We start from the raw sequence: 14,671 nt of genomic DNA, 5'->3' as shown, positions 1-14,671 counted from the left end.
ATGGCCCCACACAACCAACCAAGACCCCGAGTGCGTCAGGCTGAGGTCCACGCAGATGAAGGAGACGTCGAAAGAGGGGTCGTCTGCCAGGCTTGTCCGTCACCACGCCGAAAGCAACCAGGCCGATGCCAACCACCCTTCAGACCCTGGTCGCCTCGTGATCCATGCTACCGCTGTGGAGAAGCGAGGCACAAGGCCCGTGACTGCCCTGCCCCTGCACCACGACGCCGTAGCACTCCCCAGTCGGAAAACTAGAATGGGGTGGCACCGCGGGGAGACTGCTACCCAGCCGACCGACCATATCCCCCATTAAGAACTCTTCCCAGATCGGCAGAGTGGGCCACGCACACGGTCTCTCTCTTTGTTGCTCCATTGGTGGACACCGCTGCTGGGCCCTTGTGGACACAGGGTCCACCATCTCCATTGTGCGTCCAGGGGTGCTGCCAGAGACAGAGTGGAGGCCCACCACCCGTAAAATCAGAACTGTGACTGGGGAACTAACCAGCATGCTGGGGAAGAGAGCACTGCAGGTGCGGGCAGGGAAAGTTGCAGCCACCCACGGGTTTTGGTTGGCTGAAATACAAGACCCTCGCATCATCGGGCTGGATTTGCTGACTCGCCGGGGGGCTCTGGTCGATGTGTCGAGTAATGCCATTCACCTTGGCACAGAGACCCTGGCCCTCCGGCGCCGTCCAGAGAGGAAGGTGGGACGTATCCACATCCAGCCAACTCCACCTGTCACCATGCCGCCGCCGCCCCCATCTCCACTGCCAACCGAGGGGATGACGACACTGCCTAGCCCACCAACAATGACGACGACCCTCATCGAGGCTACCGTTCCTCAGACACCCTCGCCGGACACTGTTGCCGCCATCCAGAAGCTGTATCAGCGGAGCAGTGAAGGGCTGGACCCTCAGCAGAGTCAACAGCTGAAAGACCTGCTCCAACAGTTCGCTGAGATTTTCGCTGCACGCGAAGAGGAGTGCACCCAGACCAACCTGGTGCAGCACACAATCGACACTGGTACAACCCCACCCATTAGACTGCGACCCTACCGGTTAGCGCTTGCCAAGCGTGAAGCTGCAGAGCGGATGATTCTAGAGATGGCTGCGGCCGGGGTGATAGAGCCATCCAATAGCCCTTGGGCCGCCCCTGCCATCCTGGTCAAAAAGAAAGATGACACCTGGAGGTTCTGTGTGGACTTTCATCGGCTGAACAATGCAACTCGCAAGGACTCCTACCCCTTGCCCCGCATTGACGACGCTCTGGACCACATCGCAGGTTCACAGTGGTTCAGCTCACTTGACCTACGGAGCGGTTACTGGCAGGTGGAGCTGGCACCAGAAGCCAGACCCAAGACGGCCTTCACCATCGGTCAGGGACTCTGGCAGTTTCGTGTGATGCCCTTTGGTCTCTGCAATGACCCCGCCACGTTCGAGAGACTAACGGAGAGGGTGCTGGCTCACATTCCCCGCAACCGGTGCGTGGTTTACCTTGATGGCCTTCTGGTTCATGCCGCTGACTTCGAGCTTGCCCTAGAGAACCTCCGTCAGGTCTTCCCAGCCATTGGGGGGGCGGGCCTGCGCCTGCACCCCAAGAAATGCCACCTCCTTCGACGTGAGACCAAGTTTTTGGGCCATGTGGTGGGGGCAGAGGGCGTGGCCCCTGATCCTACTAAGGTGGAGGCGGTCGAGAAATGGCCAGTTCCGCGAAACGTCAGCGAGGTGCGCAGCTTCACGGGGCTCGTCTCCTACTACCGACGTTTTGTCCGCAACTTTTCCTCCGTTGCCAGTCCCCTACACCGTCTCACCGAGAAGGGACGGGAGTTCCACTGGGACGACAACTCTGCAGCCGCCTTTGCCCGGCTCCGCACCGCCTTGATCACTGCACCCATCCTGGCCCTTCCTGATCCTAAGTGCCGCTTCATCGTGGACACAGACGCCAGCAATGTGGGGCTGGGGGCCGTCCTGTCTCAGGAAGTTGCTGGGGGAGAGAGAGTGGTGGCTTACTACAGTCGTGTCTTGAGCTGCCCTGAACACAATTACTGCATTACACGACGCGAGCTCCTGGCGGTGGTCGCGGCGTTCAATCATTTTCGCCCCTATCTCTATGGCCAGACCTTTCTCCTGCGGACGGATCATGCGGCCCTGATCTGGCTGCTCAGCTTTAAGGAGCCCGAAGGCCAGGTGGCTACGTGGATTGAGGAGCTGCAGAGCTACGACTTTGAGACCCAGCACCGAGCCGGGCGCCTGCACAGCAATGCAGATGCCCTCTCCCGTCGTCCCCGCAAGGATTGTAGACATTGTGAGCGCCAAGAGGAGCGAGACAGAGCAATCCTCCAAGTATCCACCACGCGGCAGGTTGAGCCAGAGGAGGCGTGGCTGATGGCAATGGACAAGCAGGAGTGGCAAACAGCGCAGGATAGTGATCCCACCCTGGCCAGGGTGGGACAGTGGGTCGACGCCAAGGCACACCCCCACTGGCAAGCTGTCTCTGCCATGTCGGTGGAGACCAAGGCCTACTTTTCCCAGTGGGCCACCTTGGCCCGGCGTGATGGACTGTTGTACTGAGTCTGGCAAGCGCCGGGCCGGGGAAGAAGTGTGTGGCAGTTACTGGTGCCCAAGGACTGGCGCCAACGAGTGCTACGGGCAGCCCACGGCTCGGTGGGGGCAGGTCACTATGGGGTGGCAAAGACGCTGAACAAACTGCGCCAACGGTTCCACTGGGCCGGATGCAGGCATTACACTGAACTTTTTGTGCACTGTTGTGATGCCTGCACTGCCAAGAAAGGACCAACCAGACGCTCCCATGCCCCTCTACAACAAGATCAGGTGGGGGCCCCCCATGGAACGGGTCGGTGTGGACTTTCTTGGCCCATTTCCCACCACAGACAACGGAAACCGGTACGTCCTTGTGGCCATGGACTACTTTACCAAATGGTCTGAGGCGTATGCGGTCCCAGACCAGAGCGCTGCCACTACAGCCGAGCGGCTGGTGTGTGAGATGTTCTGTCGGTTCGGTGCGCCCGAAGAAATACACAGCGATCAGGGGCGGAACTTCGAAGCACAGGTATTCGCTGAGGTGTTTCAACGCATGGGGGTGAAGAAGACCAGGACCACGCCCCTCCACCCCCAGAGCGACGGACTGGTGGAGAGGTTCAATCGAACGCTCACAACACAACTCGCTATTGTCACCTCACGGCACCAGCGAGACTGGGACTGTCATCTACCCCTGGTCCTGTGGGCGTACCGGTCGGCGGTACAAGAAAGTACCGGGTGTACACCGGCCGCGCTCATGTTCGGGAGAGAACTGCGGACCCCTGTGGACTTAGCCTTTGGCACGCCCCCGGGTACTGACCTTCCCAAGATACCCGGTTTCGAGTACCTGCGGGACCTCCAACAACGTCTGGCCGAGGCACAAGTGTTTGCTCGGCAGCATCAGGAACAGGCAGGTGCAAAAAAAAAAGCGGGCATATGACACTCGTTGTCAGGGCCGCTCCTTCACCCCAGGAGCAAAGGTGTGGGTCTTCAACCCAATCCGGAAGAGAGGAGTCTCCCCCAAGCTCGCCAGCCAGTGGGTGGGGCCCTGTGAGGTGTTGGAGCAGCTTTCAGATGTTGTGTACCGGGTGAAACTGTGTGTCCGGGGGCGGGTGGTAGTTCTGCACCGGGACTGTTTGGCACCTTACCGCCCCTTGGCTGAAGAACCTGTAGATCAGTTTAGCCCATCCGGGACGGTCCCTCCTACACCCACAGGCCCTACCAACCGGACAGACAGTGGGGAACAGGGACCCGTGACCCCGCGGCGGCGGAGACGGCTTCCCCTTCGCTATAGGGACTTTGTTGTCGGCTGAGGACAGGCGACACGCTGGAGGGGGTAATGTAGCGAAGTTGCTACCCCGTCAGAATTGTGCCAATTGTCCTGGTTTACCCATCAGGCACTGCGTGCAGATTGTCAGTTGTTATTAAATGTTTTGTAAGTGTTTTATGTGGTTTTATGTGTTTATGTGATTACTATGTGTTGTGGTGTAATTGTAGTTGTCATTCTGTTGTGTTGTGTAACCTTGGAACTGAAACCCTGAACAACTTTGTTGTTCGAGTAGATGACCCCCATGTATTGTAACACATTTCTGTAAGTTCTTGTTTCTGTGTGAGTTCAATAAAGGGGCTGCAAAGTTACCTTTGTCGTTGCTTCTACGTTCGCCACAATATTCTTACCTTAAAAGGGAAGGGGGTGTAGTATCCCACCTTTGACAATTAAAGCATTTACCAGTGTTGGAGCCCATCGGTAAGGGGCCGCTATATATATACGTGTGTGTGTGTGTGTGTGTGTGTGTGTGTGTGTGTGTGTATAGATATATTACACACACACACACACACACACACATATATATATATATATATATATATATATATATATATATATATATATATACTACTTTCGGCTCCTCCCGTTAGGGGTCGCCACAGCGGATCATCCGTTTCCATTTCTTCTTGTCTTCTGCGTCTTCCTCTGTCACATCAGCCACCTGCATGTCCTCCCTCACCACGTCCATAAACCTCCTCTGTGGCCTTCCTCTTTTCCTCTTTCCTGGCAGCTTCCTATTCAGCATCGTTCTCCCAATATACCCAGCATCTCTCCTTCACACACATCCATCGCTTTTACAGTACTTGCTGTACCAGCGGCGTACTTGCTGTACCAGGGGCGTACTTGCTGTACTAGTAGCTCTGTTCACAACATCGTCCTCTCTAGCTTAGGTGCTCAAAAGATATCTTTGGGCTCAATGTCATCCCGTTTATTCTTTATGCTTCATATGTCATCACCTTTCCTTCCTAATGCTTTCCTCATTTTCAATATCATCTTGTACACATTTTCAATTCAAGCGTGGTACTGGATGCCATCTTTGCAATGAGTCCGCTCGTCACATTTCATCCCTGCTGGATATTCCACCGTCAACCAACTGTAAGTGCTATTATTGAAAAGTGCAAGCCTTTAAGGACAACAGCAACTCAAGTCGCCAACGCTCTGTTGACTCTGCAGGGATCCAAACTTCCCCTGGCATTAACATCGGCACAAAAACTGTGCGCCGGGAGCTTCGTGGAATATGGCTTTCTATGGATTTAGACTAAGATGTCATTAAAGCTCCCGTAGGTGTAATGGTCAGTTATCCCAAAACTTTTATACATATAGTGTACATATTGTGTGTGTGTGGAGCTCGCACTGAGAGAGGAAGGGGCGGCAGTCATCGGATTCCCCAGAGAATCTTTCCGGACTGGAGAGCCTGACGGGTCTGACTTCTGAGGGAGGAGCAGGAGCCAGAGGCGGTTCTGGTGCCGGAGCTGACGATGAGGCCGGCGCAGGGGTTTCAGCTGACTGAGAGGGGTGAGTGGCTGAGCCCATGGCTTGAAGCTGTCCGATGACGTAGTTGACTTGAGCGGTAACTGTGCCGCACACCGCTTCACTGCGCTGGGAAGCTTCTGCCACAGCCAGACGCACCTGTTCAATCTTCTCCTCCTGTTGTCGGAGCCGACGCTCCTGCACTTCGAGGGTAGCGAGCACGGAGTCCTGCTCTGCTGTGTCCATCTTGGCCAGATTGTTCTATCAAGAACACAGAGACTGGCCGACACAAATGCAGGCAGGCAGACAGTAACCAGTTCTCAGGGTCTATAATTCGGTCCAAGGGTCAAAATCCAGAAAGGCAATCAGACAGGCAGCGGTACAAAATCGGCAGGCACAAGGCTTCAAGAACCAGGCGGACTAACAAACAGGCGACGGTACCAAAACAGGAGACTGAGACTCGGAAACCAGGAACGAAACAGTCAGACACGGGGATACTCTCTAACATGAAATGCTGGAATGCTGCTCTAGGAGACAAGACAATCTGGCACTGACACACAGGGGAGCACTGGTTAAATACACACAGGAGGGAAGGGATAGCGAGGCACAGGTGAAACACATAAGGGCCGGGACAGGTAATCACACGGGGAACAGGACGTGAACACAGAGACAAGACTATCAAAATATAACGGGAAACTGACACACGACAGACCCTGACAGGTCTTTGTTCCAACCAAGCAGTTACACACCTCATTCTATTAGTCAACCAATAATCTTTGCTAAGGACCTTGATTTGTAGACTCAGGTGTGTAACTGTAACGGGGGCAGTCCTATGGTGTTCTATGCTGCTGGTTACATAACTCATTGGTTGGAACAAAGACCTGCAACCACACCGGACCTTTCTGGACCATGTTGCCTATCCTTGATGCATACAAATTGACAGATAGCGAACAGGCTTCAAGAGAAAGTCGGAGGCTGTAGTGAAGTTGAATGTTCTTTAATGTTGTCGTCATCCCCATGAAAGAATACATTTGTAAAAGTGAAATGACACAGAAGATGAGACCAGTTACTGTATGCTATATAACTCATATTATACAGCCACAGACATAAAACAGGCTACAGTGTTCACATAGTCCATTAAAGTGACATGGAAATAGCTACACATAACTTGTAAATATCTTGCAAATAATGTACACTACCTTCACCAGCTTCAAAACAAACAACACTGGCATATTTGCTGCCGGAAATCACGATCAGGGAAAAGAGGCAAACAAAGGAGACTACTGTTTAGTGTAGAAGATTGAACTCTGAACTTGATGAACTTTAACATGTTTAAAAAAAACGTGCTTTAAGATTACTTATCTGTTTTACTCTAATCCTTTATGAAGCTGGTGAAACTTATATGATTGTTGACACTGTTGTTGATTGTATTCTTACCTTAAAAGGGAAGGGGGTGTAGTATCCCACCTTTGACAATTAAGGCATTTACCAGTGTTGGAGCCCATCGGTAAGGGGCCGCTATATACATATATATATATATGTGTGTGTGTGTGTGTGTGTATATGTATATAGTATATGTATACACACACACACACATATATATATATATACTACTACTTTCGGCTCCTCCCGTTAGGGGTCGCCACAGCGGATCATCCGTTTCCATTTCTTCTTGTCTTCTGTGTCTTCCTCTGTCACACCAGCCACCTGCATGTCCTCCCTCACCACGTCCATAAACCTCCTCTTTGGCCTTCCTCTTTTCCTCTTCCCTGGCAGCTTCCTATTCAGCATCCTTCTCCCAATATACCCAGCATCTCTCCTCCACACATGTCCAAGCCATCTCAATCTTGCCTCTCTTGCTTTGTCTCCAAACCGTCCAACTTGAGCTGTCCCTCTAATATAATCGTTCCTAATCCTGTCCTTCTTCGTCACGCCCAGTGAAAATATTGGCATCTTCAACTCTGCCACCTCCAGCTCTGCCTCCTGCTGTCTTTTCGTCAGTGCCACTGTCTCCAAACCATATAACGTATCTGGTCTCGCAACCATCCTGTTAACCTTCCCTTTAATGCTTGCTGGTACCCTTATGTCGCAAATCACTCCTGACGCTCTTCTCCACCCACTCCACCCTGCCTGCCTGCACTCTCTTCTTCACCTCTCTCCTGTACTCCCCGTTACTTTGGACAGTTGACCCCAAGTATTTAAACTCATATGCCTTTGTCACCTCCACTCCTTGCATCCTGTCCATTCCACTGTCCTCCCTCTCATTCACGCATAGGTATTCCGTCTTCCTCCTACTGACTTTCATTCCTCTTCTCTCCAGTGCATACCTCCACCTCTCCCGGCTCTCCTCAACCTGCACCCTACTCTCGCTACAGATCACAATGTCATCCGCGAACATCATCGTCCATGGAGACTCCTGCCTGATCTCGTCCGTCAACCTGTCCATCACCATTGCAAACAAGAAAGGACTCAGAGCCGATCCTTGATGTAATCCCACCTCCACCTTGAACCCATCTGTCATTCCAACCTTGCACACTTCACCATTGTCACACTTTCCTCATACATATCCTGTCCCACTCCTACATACTTCTCTGCAACTCCCGACTTCCTCATACAATACCACACCTCCTCTCTTGGCACCCTGTCGTATGCTTTCTCTAAATCTACAAAGACACAATGCAACTCCTTCTGGCAGTCTCTATACTTCTCCATCAACATTGTCAAAGCACACATCGCATCTGTGGTGCTCTTTCGTGGCATGAAACCATACTGCTGCTCTCTAATCATCACCTCTCCTCCTCTCAACCTAGCTTCGATTACTCTTTCCCAAATCTTCATGCTGTGGCTGATCAACTTTATACCTCTGTAGTTGCTACAGTTCTGCACATCGCCCTGGTTCTTGAAAATCGGCACTGGTATGCTTCTTCTCCACTCCTCAGGCATCCTCTCACTTTTCAAGATTGACTTAAACAATCTAGTTAAAAACCCCACTGCCATCTCTCCTAAACATCTCCATGCCTCCACAGGTATGTCATCAGGACCAACTGCCTTGCCACTCTTCATCCTCTTCATAGCTGCCCTCACTTCCTCCTTGCTAATCCACTGAACTTGCTGATTCACTATCCCTACATCATCCAACCTTCTCTACACAACCTTCTATACATATACTATATGTATACTTGCCTCGAGGAAGAGCGTTGTTCCGTTGCTAGAGAGTTGTAGCCGTGTACACGTGGACGTCTGCAAGATAAGACAATGTTACATTAAAGACCAGTGAAGTCTGTCCGAGTGCCGAGTCTTCGTCCGTACCGCACGCATAACATTTATTTGTTTATCTATTTATTTATTCATTACTACTTTCGCTAACATCACCGTCCGCTTCGACCACACGTGTGGAACGGATGGCAGATTTGTTTTCCACTTGTTAGCGCCACGCCGTCACATTTCCCACTGCACATTGGGTGAAATACTGTGAATGTAAGGAAGCTATGGCGACAGCCATCAAATGTGGCGCAGGCTTTGTTGATAGGATGTATAAACGTGTCTTAAAGGGTTTACCACCTAACACGCTTCCTTTATGTGCTGTTTGCCAGTGTCATGTTAAGGCAGAAAAGAATAACAACATGTTTCCAAGCTGTTGACATTTGTTTGCTATACATTTCGAGTTATTAGCGACACAATTTACTACTTAGTCAAGTCAAAACAACAAGGGGAAACAAAGTCAACTTTGCATAGCCAAACTTGAATGTCCCCCACATTTCCAAAGGGACGGAGCCAGCAGAGGGCGGTGGGTTTGTCCGTCATCACAAATTCAGTTTCAACACGTTTTGGGGAATTAAATTGGGGTACTTAATTCCCTCCTTCTGCCCATTTCAAATATGCATTTCATGCTGGCACTCAGTGATGCCGACCGCAACGCTGCACCTTTAAAAGGACCCTTTTAAGTGTATGTCAAGTTCACCTACTGACCGTGAACAGGAGTTCAACACTCAAGTGTGCACATTGTTGTACTAGAACACTTCACTGAACAGCAAGCAGCGCGTCATCAGTGTGACAGAAAGACTTTCACAAGTCAAGTCGTCATTTTTACCCCCAAACTAAAGCAGACGCACCACAGGCTTGAATCTGCGTCACGACAACACGAACGCCCGAATCCACTTTGTTTTAATGCTCTGAAACAACGAACATTATTACCATCACTTTCTGCTCCTGAGCTGTGGACTGCTTTGGACCCCTGCACTAGCAAATAAGTGTACACACACACACACACACACACACACACACACACACACTTAGACCTTTCACAAACAGGCCTTTTCACTAGTTTCATCCCAAATTGTACCCGGTGCACACTTGTTTTAACGGTGCAGTCAAAATCTTGAACATGCATGCGGCTGGCTGGCTGACAGACTGGCTGGCTGGCTGACAGACTGGCTGGCTGACAGACTGGCTGGCTGAAAGGCTGGCTGGCTGAAAGGCTGGCTGGCTGGCTAGCTTCACCAGTGTGAATCGATGAATCTTACCATCCTCAGTGGCCAGAGACAGAAAGAGCAAAAATATTTCTTGCTACCAAAGGAGGGGGCAAAATTGCAAAATGTGGGACTGGGACTGTCATCTTCAAGAACACAGTCTTCGCACAAGATCAACTGTCTGAATATAGAGCTCCTGATCACACCAGGTCGATGTCATGAGATTTATTAATCCCTGAAGGGCAGCGAGGTTCACTTCTGACAGGGGGCAAGGGATCTCGGACACCACCACCAACCACTCCATCCTCGGGATCGGCATCAGTGCAGTCATCCCGGAAAATATACTCCATTGGCTGAAAGACAGTAAGGGTACAGTAAGTCAGACCAATGCCAACTGCTCAGATAGACACATCTAGGCAGGCACAAACCAAGACCAGCCCTCACCATGCTCTCCCATACTTTTTTTTTACTTTGTTTTTGTCTTCTTCTTCACTATTATTTCGATATTGTCACTCTAATGCGGGCCTGATGACACACAGGTGCACTTGCTCCGCTTAAACTGCATCACAGTCATCATCGTTTTGACAGACTGCCGAAGAGGAACATTTGGATTTTATCTTAGTTACTTTTGAAAGTGCACAATATCGTTTCACTTTGTTTGTTTGTTTGTTTGTTTATTTGTTTTTTCCTCTAAAGTCTACTACTACTACTTTCGGCTGCTCCCGTTGGGGGTCGGCACAGCGGATCATTCGTTTCCATTTCTTCCTGTCTTCTGCATCTTCCTCTATCACACCAGCCACCTGCATGTCCTCCCTCACCACATCCATAAACCTCCTCTTTGGCCTTCCTCTTCTCCTCTTCCCTGACAGCTCCATATTCAGCATCCTTCTCCACACATGCCCAAGCCATCTCAATCTTGCCTCTCTTGCTTTGTCTCCAAACCGTCCAACTTGAGCGGTCCCTCTAATATAATCGTGCCTAATCCTGTGCTTCTTCGTCACTCCCAGTGAAAACCTTAGCGTCTTCAACTCTGCCACCTCCAGCTCCGCCTCCTGCTGTCTTTTCGTCAGTGCCACTGTCTCCAAACCATACAACATAGCTGGTCTCACAACCATCTTGTAAACCTTCCCTTTAACTCTTGCTGGCACCCTTCTGTCGCAAATCACTCCTGACACTCTTCTCCGCCCTACCTGCACTCTCTTCGTCACCTCTCTCCTGCACTCCCCGTTACTTTGGACTGTTGACCCCAAGTATTTAAAGTCATATGCCTTCGTCACCTCCACTCCTGACCATTCCACTGTCTTCCCTCTCTTTCACACACAGGTATTCCGTCTTGCTCCTACTGACTTTCATTCCTCTTCTCTCCAGTGCATACCTCCACATCTCCAGGCTCTCCTCCACCTGCACCCTACTCTCGCTACAGATCACAATGTCATCCGCGAACATCATCGTCCATAGAGACTCCTGCCTGATCTCATCCGTCAACCTGTCCATCACCATTGCAAACAAGAAGGGGCTCAGAGCCGATCCTTGATGTAATCCCACCTCCACCTTGAACCCATCTGTCACCTCGCCACTCTCACACTTCCACGTGCATATCCTGCACCACTCCTACATACTTCTCGGCAACTCCCGGCTTCCTCATACAATACCACATCTCCTCTCTCGGCACCCTGGCTTATGCGTTCTCTAAATCTACAAAGACACAATGTAGCTCCTTCTGGCCTTCTCTATACTTCTCCATCAACATTCTCAAAGCAAACATCGCATCTGTGGTGCTCTTTCGTGGCATGAAACCATACTGCCGCTCGCTAATCGTCACCTCTCCTCCTCTTAACCTAGCTTCGATTACTCTTTCCCAAATCTTCATGCTGTGGCTGATCAACTTTATACCTCTGTAGTTGCTACAGTTCTGCACATCGCCCTGGTTCTTGAAAATCGGTACCGGTATGCTTCTTCTCCACTCCTCAGGCATCCTCTCCCTTTCCAAGTTTGAGTTAAACAATCTAGTTAAAAACCCCACTGCCATCTCTCCTAAACATCTCCATGCCTCCACAGGTATGTCATCAGGACCAACTGCCTTGCCACTCTTCATCCTCTTCATAGCTGCCCTCACGTCCTCCTTGCTAATCCACTGCACTTCCTGATTCACTATCCCCAAATCATCCAACCTGCTCTCTCTCTCTCATTTTCTTCATTCATCAGCCCCCCAATGTACTCCTTCCACCTTCTCAGCACACTCTCTTCGCTCGTCAGCACATTTCCATCTCTATCCTTCATCACCCTAAGCTGCTGCACATCCTTTGCAGCTCGGTCCGTCTGTCTAGCCAATCGGTACAAGTCCTTTTCTCCTTCCTTAGTGTCTAACCTGTCATACAACTCACCATACGCCTTTTGCCTTTGCCACCTCTCTTAGCTTTAAGTTGTGTCTCCTTGTACTCCTGTCTACTTTCTTCATCTCTCTGACTATCCCATTTCTTCTTTGCCAACCTCTTCTTCTGTATACTTTGCTGTACTTCCTCACTCCACCACCAAGTCTCCTTGTCTTCCTTCCTCTGTCCTGCCGACACACCAAGTACCTTCCTAGCTGTCTCCCTCACTATTTCTGCAGTGGTTGCCCAGCCGTCCGGCAACTCTCCACTATCCACCCAGTGCCTGTCTTAACCCCTGCCTGAACTCCACACAACAGTTTTCCTTCTTCAACTTCCACCATTTGATCTTCGGCTCTGCCTTCACTCGCTTCCTCTTCTTGCTCCTCTAAAGTCAAGTTTTATTTTTATTTCAGTGAACTGAAACGTTTTTTTTTGTTTTTTTTCTTCTCTTTTCACAAATGGTTTTAGTTCAGTTTTACTGAACTACAATAACCTTGAGCTGGATCATGATCTGCTATTATAGACCATACTATACTGGTCTACCTGGGACTGCATCGTAGGTGAGGTCTGTTTGGGTCCTGCTCAGGTCCCACAGTGTCTATAGAGAGAAGAAGATGACAGTTAAGATACAAATGGGGCACTTCCATCAGCCTCCACTGATTCCCAGGGCAAATTCGCATGCTTTTTAACAAAAGCTATCGCCGCATGCTACCCCAAAAATGAAAACGCGCACGCAGAGCAACAGCCTACTTAGCAAGTTGGCTAACGTTGATTAGGTAAAAGCTAACTTACATAGCGACGCTCAGCTTTACTTGTAACTTAACACAACAAAACAACAAAACGTCTAGTGCAGCAGCACGTCTAGTACTGTTACCTCTCCAGCGTCGCGGCTCCGAACCGTAGTTGGAAGCCTCTGGTGGGTGTCTCGCTAGTCTATTTAGCTTAGCCTGGCTCGTAGCTGGTAACAACTTCATAAAGAGTCCGGACCAACTCTGCAGTGGAGAACGGGCCGGCCACTGCACTGCACTGCAGTCCCATTTAACACACGGCAGCCTCCCTCCCTCCCTCCCTCCCTCCCTGTGATGCATACAAATCATCACTGGTAACGGTGGCTACCTTCCTATCTGTCGGCAAACTAGAGTCTCCGCGGCTGCGGCTACAAACAGAAAATACACAGACACACACACACACACACACGGCTGCGTCTACATCACCCCCCCACACACACACACAATACCCATTAAGCCCTCTCCTTAAAGGGGCAAGGCACAGCTTGCATCAAAACGTATATGATTAATACTCACACTTTATTAATCTTGTAGGATGTGCCACTGCTGCCGTGTCCAGGCTGTCCGCGCGCGTTGTTTGTGGCGCTTGCTTGACAGTACAACTTCCGGGTCAGCAAAAACGACTGTAACAAGGGTGTACCGGGGGTCGCTGCTCAACACACACAGTCCGCACAACAGTCGCAAATAAATGACTGACATCATTTTTTATTTTTGTTTTGTTTTTGTTTGTTTTTTGGGGGGGGGGCAGGGGCTTCATATGTAATGGCTCCTCCCAGTGTAGCGGGGCCAAATGGGTTGACATAAAATCAACATGATGATATTTTGACGTGGTCAAATAATGGACTTCTCAGCAAACCTTTCAGAGTTAACAAGCAAGCTTTTAATGACCGCAAGCCAAGCTAGTCATAACAGTCACAAATTCGTTTTGGTCTCAGCTTGATCCTTTTCTTGGCCACAGAAGCGACCTCATCTATTTGCCTACTCTTTACCCTCATGGTGGGAAATAGCATGTTGTCTAATCAACTTCTCTCGTAACGTCCCCATCACCTTGCACCGCATCCCCGCTATCTGTAACAGATATGCCCGTTTTTAACGTGTTCAATAGCCCACAACATAACCAAAACATCGACATTTCAGTTGCATCGTGGGTAACATGCAAATGAACTTGGAGCAGGAACACTCTAGTTGAATTCGCCACACTGCCTCCTTCCTTGAAAGACCAACGTCCCGTTGGCCTAACCCAAATACCATGTGGATGGGTCCATCCACCATGAGGGTTTCTTCCGCCGAGCAGCTCTCCCATCCCGGGCTGCTCCTTGCCGCGGGCTGCTGATGGATGACGGGGGCGGCTCTGCATCCGCTGGGTCTGAGCCCCCACCGTCGACGTCGACGTCACCGCTGTTTCCATTCCTGGCCAGGGAGGGCAGCTCTGTAAACCCAGTGTCCCCGCCCCCTCCCTGGCCCAAAACAAGGTGCTCTAATGGTAGCTCCTTGCTGACATCCAGGGAGGTTGGCTTTGATCCAGCAGTGTCCTTACCCCCTCCCTGGACCCCGGTAGCCTGGTCTGTACTAAGTAAGGTGCGAGGCGATCTTGGTGAAGGATGACTATCCGAGGGCGGCTGTGGAGCTTCACTCTATAGATGACCTCTGAGATCCTCTTCAGGATGAGGCAGGGCCCCTCCCAGTTGCTGTTCAGCTTTGGGGACCG

This window comes from Lampris incognitus, chromosome 17 (genome assembly GCF_029633865.1).
Source record: "Lampris incognitus isolate fLamInc1 chromosome 17, fLamInc1.hap2, whole genome shotgun sequence".
NCBI lineage: Eukaryota > Metazoa > Chordata > Actinopteri > Lampriformes > Lampridae > Lampris > Lampris incognitus.
Note: the sequence above shows the minus strand (reverse complement) of the source record.